The following is a 10155-nucleotide window of genomic DNA, read 5'->3' as shown; positions in this document are numbered from 1 at the left end:
CTTGATGTCCGCGTCCACCTCCCATACCACCGGAGCCACCAGCCTAGAAGCTGGAAGGATGGGAGTAGGATCGATGGACCGGTCCGGGAACCTGGTCTATAATAGATCGTAAATCTAAATCGGGTAAAGAACATGGCCCACTAGCCTGATGAGGATTCAGTCTCCTCGTCGCCCGGATATACTCCAGATTGCGGTGGTCAGTCCAGATGAGGAAAGGGTGCTTAGCCCCCTCAAGCCAGTGTCTCCACACCTTCAGGGCTTTTACCATAGCTAACAACTCCCGGTCCCCCACATCATAGTTCCGCTCCGCCGGACCCAGCTTCCTCGAAAAGAAAGCGCAGGGGCGGAGCTTCGGTGGCGTGCCCGAGCGCTGTGACAGCACGGCTCCAACACCAGCCTCGGACGCATCCACCTCCACTTTGAACGCTAACGAGGGGTCCGGATGCGCCAACATGGGCGTGTCAGTAAACAGCGCCTTCAACCAGTTGAAAGCTCCGTCCGCCTCGGCCGACCACCGTAAACGCACCGGTCCCCCCTTCAGCAGTGAGGTAATAGGAACTGCCTCTTGGCCAAAACGCCGGATAAACCTCCGGTAGTAATTGGCAAACCCTAAAAACCACTGCACCTCCTTTACCGTGGTCGGAGTCGACCAATTACGCACGGCGTTAACGCGGTCAAACTCCATCACTACCACCGAGGTGGAAATGCGATAACCCAGGAAGGAAACGGCTTGTTTGGAGAACACACATTTCTCAGCCTTGACGTATAGGTCATGCTCCATCAGTCACCCAAGTACCTTGCGCATCAGGGAGACATGCGCGGCGCATGTGGCAGAATAGATCAAGATGTCATCAATGTATACCACCACACCCTGCCCGTGCAGGTCCCTGAGAATCTCATCTACAAAGGATTGAAAGACGGCTGGAGCATTCTTTAACCCATACGGCATGACGAGGTACTCATAGTGGCCTGATGTGGTACTAAACGCGATTTTCCACTCGTCTCCATCCCGAATACGCACCAGATTATATGCACTCCTGAGGTCCAGTTTCGTGAAAAAACGCGCTCCTTGGAATCATTCCACCGCCGTAGCGATGAGAGGTAGCGGATAACTAAATCCCACTGTGATGGAATTTAGACCTCGATAATCAATGCACGGATGCAGTCCTCCCTCCTTTTTTTCACAAAAAAGAAACTTGAGGAGACGGGTGACATGGAGGGCCGAATGTACCCCTGTCTCAGAGCTTTCGCAACATATGTCTCCATAGCCAACGTCTCCTCCTGTGACAATGGGTACAAGTGACTCCTGGGAAGTGCAGCGTTCTCCTGGAGGTTTATCACGCAATCCCCCCGTCGATGGGGTGGTAATTTGGTCGCCTTTTCTTTACAAAAAGCGATAGCCAAATCGGCATATTCTGAGGGAATGCGCACAGTGGAAACCTGGTCTGGACTCTCCACCGACGGGGCACCGATGGAAACTCCTATACACCTACCTGAACACTCCTCTGACCACCCCTGAAGAGCCCCGTCTCCAGGAAATTAGGGGATTGTGAATAGCCAGCCAGGGAATCCCCAACACCACTGGAAACGCAGGTGAATCGATAAGGTAGAAACTGATCCGCTCCCTATGATCGCCCTGTGTTACCATGTCCAGCGGAACCGTGGCCTCCCTGACCAGCCCTGACCCTAATGGTCGGCTATCTAAGGAGTGTACGGGGAAGGGTGGGTCTATCGGCACCAACGGAATCCCCAACCTACGGGCGAGTCCGCGATCCATAAAACTCCCAGCTGCGCCTGAATCGACTAGCGCCTTATGCTGGAGAGAGGGAAAAACGCAGGGGAAAAAATAAATAAAAACATGTGACCAACAGGGAGCTCTGGGTGAGTTTGGTGCCTACTCACCTGGGGTGGCCGAGAAGTGTTCCGCCTGCCATCTCGACTCCCAGACGGACTCCTCCTGCACCGGTCCGAAGTGTATCCTCTCCGCCCACAGTAGGTGCAGGAGGAGCCTCCTCCTCCGGTCCCCCTTGATGCAGCTCCTCCCAACTCCATCGGAGTTGGAGCGGGAGGGCTGGGAGGTGGAACTGACAGGACCCCCTCTCAACGCCCGCGGGCAGCTAGCAGGTTGTCCAGCCGGATCGACAAGTCAATGAGCTCGTCGAGGAAGAGTGTGGTGTTCCGACAAGCTAGCTCCCTGCGGACGTCCTCCTAGAGGCTGCACCGATAGTGGTCCATCGGGGCCCTGTCATTCCACCCCGCACCAGCGGCCAAGGTCCGGAACTCCAAAGCAAAGTCTTGCGCGCTCCTCGTCTCCTGTCTGAGGTGAAACAGTCGCTCACCGGGTAGTGGTCCCGAGCAGAGTCTGGGCCGTACCAGACAGCGTTGGCCCATTCCAGGGCTCTACCCGTCAAGCAGGAGACGAGGAGGCTCACACTCTCTTCACCCGAGGGAGTCGGACGAACGGTAGCCATGTAGAGCTCAAGCTGGAGCAAAAATCCCTGGCACCCAGCCGCCGCCCCATCGTACTCCCTCGGGGACGCAACGCGCTGGGACCAGACGATGACGGAGGAGGACGGGTTACGTCGTCTGTGGGGGAGCTGGGGTGGATGTCGGGAGACCACTCCTCTCCCATCGCTCCATCCACTCCATCATCAGGTCCATCGCCGAACCGATCCGATGGAGGACGCGCTCCTCCATCGATGGAAGAGGGGTGGTCGCTGCTCCTGCTGACTCCATAGTTGGTGCGGGCTTCTGTCAGGACTTCTAGAAGTAGTGGGTGGAGGAGTCAGGCGCAGAGAGCAGGGTAGTTTGATACGTGGATATTTATTCCCAAACAACAAAGTGTCGGTCAACACCACACACACGGGCACTAAAAGACCCAGTCCAAAACAAACAGGACGAAACGGTTCGGGAAATAAAATCCACAAAAATATACACACACCAATAACAGAAAAACAAGCCCGCACAAAAGCCGGTGGGCCTACCGGGTTTATATAGCCCAAAAACAAAACCCAAACAAGAAACAGGTGCACTAATCAGACAACACTAAATGAAACAGAAAAGGGGATCGGTGGCAGCTAGTAGGCCGGCGACGACGACCGCCGAGCGCCGCCCGAACAGGAAGAGGCCCCATCTTCGGCGGGTTTCGTGACAATCGTCCCATGTCGTTCAACAAGGTTTACCCTCGCTCTTGTGTTTGGGTACAGCCCAATGTTTTTGTATACATGTTAGTTTTGGGTGTATTAAAAAACCCTATTGTGTATTCCTGCGCCTGTTTCCAAATCCTTTATACCAGCGTAACAATTATAGACAGAAATACTCCTCGGTTTCATCAGCTGTCCAGGTAGCTGGTCTCAGACCATCCCGCAGATGAAGAAGCCGGATGTGGAGGTCCTGGGCTGGAGTGGTTACACATGGTCTGTGGTTGTGAAGCTGGTTGGACGTACTGCCAAATTCTTTAAAACAATGTTGGAAGCGGCTCTGGTGGAGATCCCTGCAGTCAGCATGCCAATTGCACGCTCCCTCAACTTGAGACGTCTGTTGCATTGTGTTGTGACAAGACTGCACATTTTAAAGGCAGCCTTTTATTGTCCCAAGCACAAGGTGCACCTGTGTAATGATCATGCTGTTTAACCAGCTTTTTGATATGCCACACCTGTTAGGTGGATGGATTATCTTAGCAAAGGAGAAATGCTCACTAACAGGGATGTTAACAAATTGGGCAAAACATTTGAGAGAAATAAGCTTTTTGTGTGTATGGAATATTTCTGTGATTTTTTTTATTTCAGCGCATGAAACATGGGACCAACACTTTACATGTGTTTATATTTTTGTTCGGTTAAATTACCATTGGGGTACAATTAGAACTACAATAATGGTGTCTCAGTTGATCTAATCTGCTGTTCCAGTCTACCAAATGCGAACTGAAAATATGTACACAAATGGGTGTGTCATGCCTCCTGTGAATATGATATCAAACATTTGTTTTTTGTGTGTGATTAGGAAACATCTTAAGGATTTCAGAAATGTTTCATGTGTTGAGATAATATTTTGGATAGATGTCGAAAGAGGTCACAGGAGACAGAAATGCAAAAGATGTTCTACTTATTCCGATATCATCCTACATCATCGGAGGTCGTTCCACACACTATTAATAGGCATTTTGACACCTGACTGAGGAAACAAAATAGATCTCTGTCACCTGTTTTTCCGCAAGGATCATTAACCTTTTGTCGGGTGGCATGCTTTGACGCTGCATGTTGTCTCGGCTGTTTTGGAAGTACTCCCAGTTTCCCACTCTGTTTTTCTACACGGTCAATGACCCATCGAGAAGGTGTGCTTTCTTTCTCACTTTGAAGGGGTTATGTGACAATGAGGAGAAGAGATACACAATTACTGACATGGACTGAGGTCTTCTCGAGGTAGGGACTCTTCTGTCCGAGAGTGTGTGTGTTTGAGTGAGAGAGAGAAAGAAAGGACAGAAGAGGCCGATGGAAGTCACATGCCTAATTTACTGAAGTTAATTCTTAATGTAGCACCAGTGCAGAACGTCATCTGACATGACACACACACACACACACACAAACACAGTATGTCCTTTCTCTCTTTACGACCGCCTCATTAAAAGATGAAAGCGCTTAGGAGCTTCCTGTTGCATGCTGGGAAGTACCTCATTGTGACAGACAGCTGCAAGTTCAGATATCATTGTTATGACAACTGGTGTACTGTGCAACATAGCTTACACTTCTCATTTAAGCTTTGTTGAGATTCTTCTGTAAAAGAGGAAAAGTACTGCTACGAAGGGGACTTTTCAGAGATGGACAAATATGGCAGGACAATTGTCACTCGCTCGGTGAAAAACATTCCTTGGTGTGTACAGTAACATTCTCAGGTTTCATTGAGGGAGTGGAAAATGTTGCTCAATGTGGTAGTAAATAGTCACAGCGCACATGCTCAGGAACTCACATGCTCAGAAAGCGAGATATACAGACAAAAGAAGACAAACATGTTGGGACAGTACAATAACCCAGCCATGCATATTCCCCACGCAGAGACCCACCATGGAAGCATGAGTGTACATGTGCACTGAAGTGTGTTCCATGTAAGTATAAGCTCATATACACATGTGGGGCATTGTCCCCAACCTGTTTTTCTTTCATCATTCATGTGTGTTTACAATCGCCTCTCTGGCAACCAAAATAAATCCCCACCACTCACAGCACAGGTTAGTTACAACACCTGTCTGACTTTGGTGCTAGAAAGCAGGCAATGCCAAGGCTGTGTTGATATGGCCAGAGAGGCACAGAGAGCCCTTAGGTCATTCTGTTGATCAGATATAAATGTGTTTCATGCTTTTTTAGCTAGCAGTGACATAGCTAGTTGTTTTGTGAAGCGCAGGCGGCATCTGCTCAACTCTTCCCACGCAGTTAAGCTTGGGGAGGGTGGGGGTGAGGGGGGTAATGGAGACACTACTTTGTTATGAGGCCCTGTGTGTGCGCTTGCGAAGCAACGGGTTCAGGCGGGTGCTTGTGTTCCCTGCTCTGAACTCCTGCACCCTTTAGCGAACGAGAGCGAGTGAGAGAGGGAGGGAGAGAAAGAGGGTGAGTGAGTAAGATAACATGCACCAGTTGACCTTGCTGCCAACAGAGTGGAAAACTGTGCTGTTGTGCCCCTCCATCTGTGATACGTCCCACACCAGGCCTCTAGCCTCATTTGCATTGATGTGACAACAACACCCATCCCCTCCCGCGTTGAAACCCCCTCACCTGTGATAAGGAAGGGAGAGCTTGTGCCAGGTGTATCTCCAGAGCAGGAGAAGTCATCCTCTGTGCTCCCCAATAGGAAAGTGTTATTATGCTTTGTGTGCCAATCGCTACGATTACAACATGTTTCCCGCAATATCAAACCAGAACAGGGTTCACTTTGAGAAATACCACCCACCTCTAAGAGAACTCTGCAGGCAGTGGGCGGCATTTACTAAGACAAGCATTTGGCCCGCAGGCCGGTAGTTTGAGACCCCTTAATCTACGGCTAAGGCTTGCTAACTCTGGATCTCGTGTCTCCAGGTTGGTGAAGTTATAACGATGACATGAGTGCCTTTGTATTCGGAACAATTCTTCAACCAATGAGATTTTAGTTAGACGGTTAAGCAAGCTAGCGTTGCTAATAATACGTTATTTGTGATGCTTACAGTTGAAGTCGGAAGTTTACATACACCTTAGCCAAAAACATTTCAACTCAGTTTTTCACATTTCCTGACATTTAATCCTAGTCAAAATTCCCTGTCTTAGGTCAGCTAGGACCACCACTTCATTTTAACAATGTGAAATGTCCGAATAATAGTAGAGAGAATGATATATTTCAGCTTTTATTTCTTTCATCACATTCCCAGTGGGTCAGAAGTTTACATGCACTCAATTAGTATTTGGTAGCATTGCCTTTAAAATTGTTTGACTTGGGTCAAATGTTTCAGGTAGCCTTCCACAAGCTTCCCACAATAAATTGGGTGAATTTTGTCCCATTCCTCCTGACAGAGCTGGTGTAACTGAGGCAGGTTTGTAGCCCTCCTTGCTCGCACACACTTTTTCAGTTCTGCCCACACATTTTCTATAGGAATGAGGTTAGGGCTTTGTGATGGCCACTCCAATACCTTGACTTTGTTGTCCTTAAGCCATTTTGCCACAACTTTGGAAGTATGCTTGGGGTCATTGTCCATTTGGAAGACCCATTTGCGACCAAGCTTTAACTTCCTGATTGATGTCTTGAGATGTTGCTTCAATATATCCACATAATTTTCCTACCTCATGATGCCATTTATTTTGTGAAGTGCACCAGTCCCTCCTGCAGCAAAGCACCCCCACAACATGATGCTGCCACCCCGTGCTTCACGTTTGTGATGGTGTTCTTCGGCTTGCCAAACAGTTATATTTTTGTTTCATCAGACCAGAGGACATTTCTCCAAAAAGTACGATCTTTGTCCCCATGTGCAGTTGCAAACCGTAGTCTGGCTTTTTATGGTGATTTTGGAACAGTGATTTCTTCTATCTTGCTGAGCAGCCTTTCAGGTTATGTCGATATAGGACTCGTTTTACTGTGGATATAGATACTCTTGTACATGTTTCTTCCAGCATCTTCACAAAGTCCTTTGCTGTTGTTCTAGGATTGATTTGTACTTTTCGCACCAAAGTACGTTCATCTCTAGGAGACAGAACACATCTTCTTCCTGAGCAGTATGACGGCTGCGTGGTCCCATGGTGTTTATACTTGCGCACTATCGTTTGTACAGATGCACGTGGTACCTTCAGGTGTTTGAAAATTGCTCACAAGGATGAACCAGACTTGTGGAGGTCCACAATTTTTTTCTGAGGTCTTGGCTGATTTCTTTTGATTTTCCCATGTCAAGCAAAGAGGCACTGAGTTTGAAGGTAGGCCTTGAAATACATCCACAGGTACACCTCCAATTGACTCAAATGATGTCAATTAGCCTATCAGAAGCTTCTAAAGCCATGACATCAATTTCTGGAATTTTCAGAGCTTTTTAAAGGCACAGTCAACTTAATGTATGTAAACTTCTGACCCACTGTAATTGTGATACAGTGAATTATAAGTGAAATAATCTGTCTGTAAACAATTGCTGGAAAAATTACTTGTGTCATGCACAAAGTAGATGTTCTAACCGACTTGCCAAAACTGTAGTTTTGGCAATCCACAGAAATTTGTGTATTGGTTGAAAAACGAGTTTTAAAGACTCCAACCTAAGTGTATGTAAACTTCGGTGCTCATCGGCCGTTGGTAAAATATTACACAACAAGTTGGAAATCGTAAATTCACTAATGAGTGGTTAGGAAAGAATCAGTGGCTAACTGCAAGCATTGCAAAGCAATCACTAGCCTTCAGTGGAGTGGGTCTGTGGTCCAAGTCTGGGTTTAAGGGTCTATTTTCCAAGTGTAAAAGGATAAACATTCAACATTGGCCATGCTGTCAATCCAGCATGACTTCTGCTGCACTCAAAACAACTGGAAACTCGGAACTGGGAAATCTCAGACTTCAGTGAGTTCAAGACAACTGGGAACTCTGAAAAAAATGAGCTCCGACTGGGAAAATACGTTTTGAATGGTCATCCAATTTGGAATTCTAAGTTGGGAACTCGGGCCTCTTTCTAGAGCTCCGACCTGAAGATTACTGACGTCATGGATCAACCTTGTTTTTTTCCAAGTTCCCAGTTGTCTTGAAAGCACCATAAATCCAGAGAATGCCAGACTTTGATGACAACATTGCCCCACGAAGGACCGCCGCGCCAACTTCCTGTTCAAGTGAGCACAGCACAACAAGGTGAGTAAAACATTTATTGCATGCTGCTGCATAAATTATGTCATATTCCAGGGAGATATGTATATTGTTGCTAAGAAAGTAATGCTAAGTGTATGTTTCTATAGTAAGCTGTTAGTAGCCCATGTGCCTCACCCTAATCATTTTGTTCCTTTTCCCCTCTTAACCTAACCTACTGTTCTGACTTGGTGGTGCACATGTAGCCTATAGCCTGTTTTAGAGAAATGTCATTGTCTGCCTTTATGCCCACTTATCATTTGGTTCTGACTTGGTGTACAGGGAGAATACTGTAAGAACAACCCATGTTCTGAATTCTGTTGCTGTACATTTCAAAAGTGCTGAACAAATAGTTATATTGACTACGCCCGTCCTAGCTCGCTCATTAATGTCTTAATCGAAATTACAGATTGCCTTGTCGCCCCCTTATGCCATAGTTTGTAGGTCTCAATTGACAGTAGAAACGACATTTGTTTAAGCAAGTCAGCCGTATCAGCTATGTTTTTTTTAAAGGCAGTAAATTAAGCTGAATGAATTGTTTCTCTGCCAGACAAGGCTCCACTGATAGCCAGGTGTAGCAGTGGTTAGGTTTTGGGACAGCTTTATGTAGGCCCTAATAGTTTGTGGGCACTGTATTTGTTAGCTATAATATTGTTATAATGCCTTCATTATTAAAGCAGACGTGGTTGTAACACTTTGCTGCACCCCACAGATGAACCAGTTCTGCCTGTGCCAGATACTAACCTTACTCCCACACACACACAGAGAGAGATGGCTGACACAAACCATTTATGAGCACTGATAAGGCAGGGGGCGCTCTGACCTCAGGCGCCAGTTGCTGGTGTCTGCTTCAACATCTTGTCAATACAAGAGACAACCCAGACCGGCATGGCACTCAACGAGCATGCGCATGCATATACACACACACACACACAAACCCCTGTTTCAGGCGGGAGTTCCAAGGACAAAGAACACTACTGAGAACCAATGGAACATTGATATCAGCCTGAAGGGGACCGCCCTCCACTCACAGCGACCAGTCAGGAGAGCAGAACTACTAGAATCTAACTACGTCATTTCACTGTATAAAATGTATTGCAGAATATGAGTCGGGGCTCCTCCTGCTAGCTCCCTCTGAGCTAAATGGACGAGCCCGTGCACGTGTTGTCAGATATCTTTGCAACTTATTAAACTGCCTTAAATATCATACCTTATCCACCTGGTCTAGCGTCTCAACTTGGTCTCTCTCTTCTAGTAAATATCATCAATCTTTAACATATGTCACCATTATACTGCAATTAATGTATTGTATGGTTTAGTGTTGTGTTGTGTAGTGGCTTTGCTGGCATGCATCTAAACAATTTTTGGGAGTTTGCCCCACCAAGATGTACATGCTAAAATCGCCAATGTGAACAGTAGCACCACCCATTGGATTAGTAACCTATTTTATGTCATGAATGAAATAGGCCAACAGCTTTCCATATACTGCAAGTTTATCAATTCCACTTGTGACAGAAAGCAGCCAAATCAGTTATGTTATGTTAATGCTTCCAAAATGAAACATGATGTTTTCAGGCTCAGTCAATCATATCATGTTGCATCTAAAACATAAAGGTAACTGTGTCAAATGATTCTGAAATAATAGGCCTATTAATAGTGAAGTAGGTCTAGAGTTTTGTTACACCTGAAATGCAAAATGCAGTAGCCATTTCAGTGTCTGTTATTTTATTCAGCAACATTCCAAAGCATTTGATACAAAATTACCCGACAAAGTTACATCATCACCACTGAATCATCTGCCTCAATTATGCTATGCAACAGCTTAAAAGC

General features: G+C 46.7%; 1 long non-coding RNA gene across 1 annotated transcript; it reads left to right on the top strand.

The window, feature by feature from the left end:
• The first annotated feature begins 4375 nt into the window (after nt 1–4375).
• Nucleotides 4376–9539, top strand: LOC129840634 (uncharacterized). Its single transcript, XR_008757225.1, has 2 exons — nt 4376–5101; nt 8216–9539. It is a non-coding gene; the product is annotated as an uncharacterized LOC129840634 (long non-coding RNA).
• Nucleotides 9540–10155: the final 616 nt, after the last annotated feature.

The sequence above is a fragment of the Salvelinus fontinalis genome, chromosome 3, assembly GCF_029448725.1.
Source record: "Salvelinus fontinalis isolate EN_2023a chromosome 3, ASM2944872v1, whole genome shotgun sequence".
In the NCBI taxonomy this organism is placed as follows: Eukaryota; Metazoa; Chordata; class Actinopteri; order Salmoniformes; family Salmonidae; genus Salvelinus; species Salvelinus fontinalis.
This window is presented reverse-complemented; position numbering and strand designations above follow the sequence as displayed.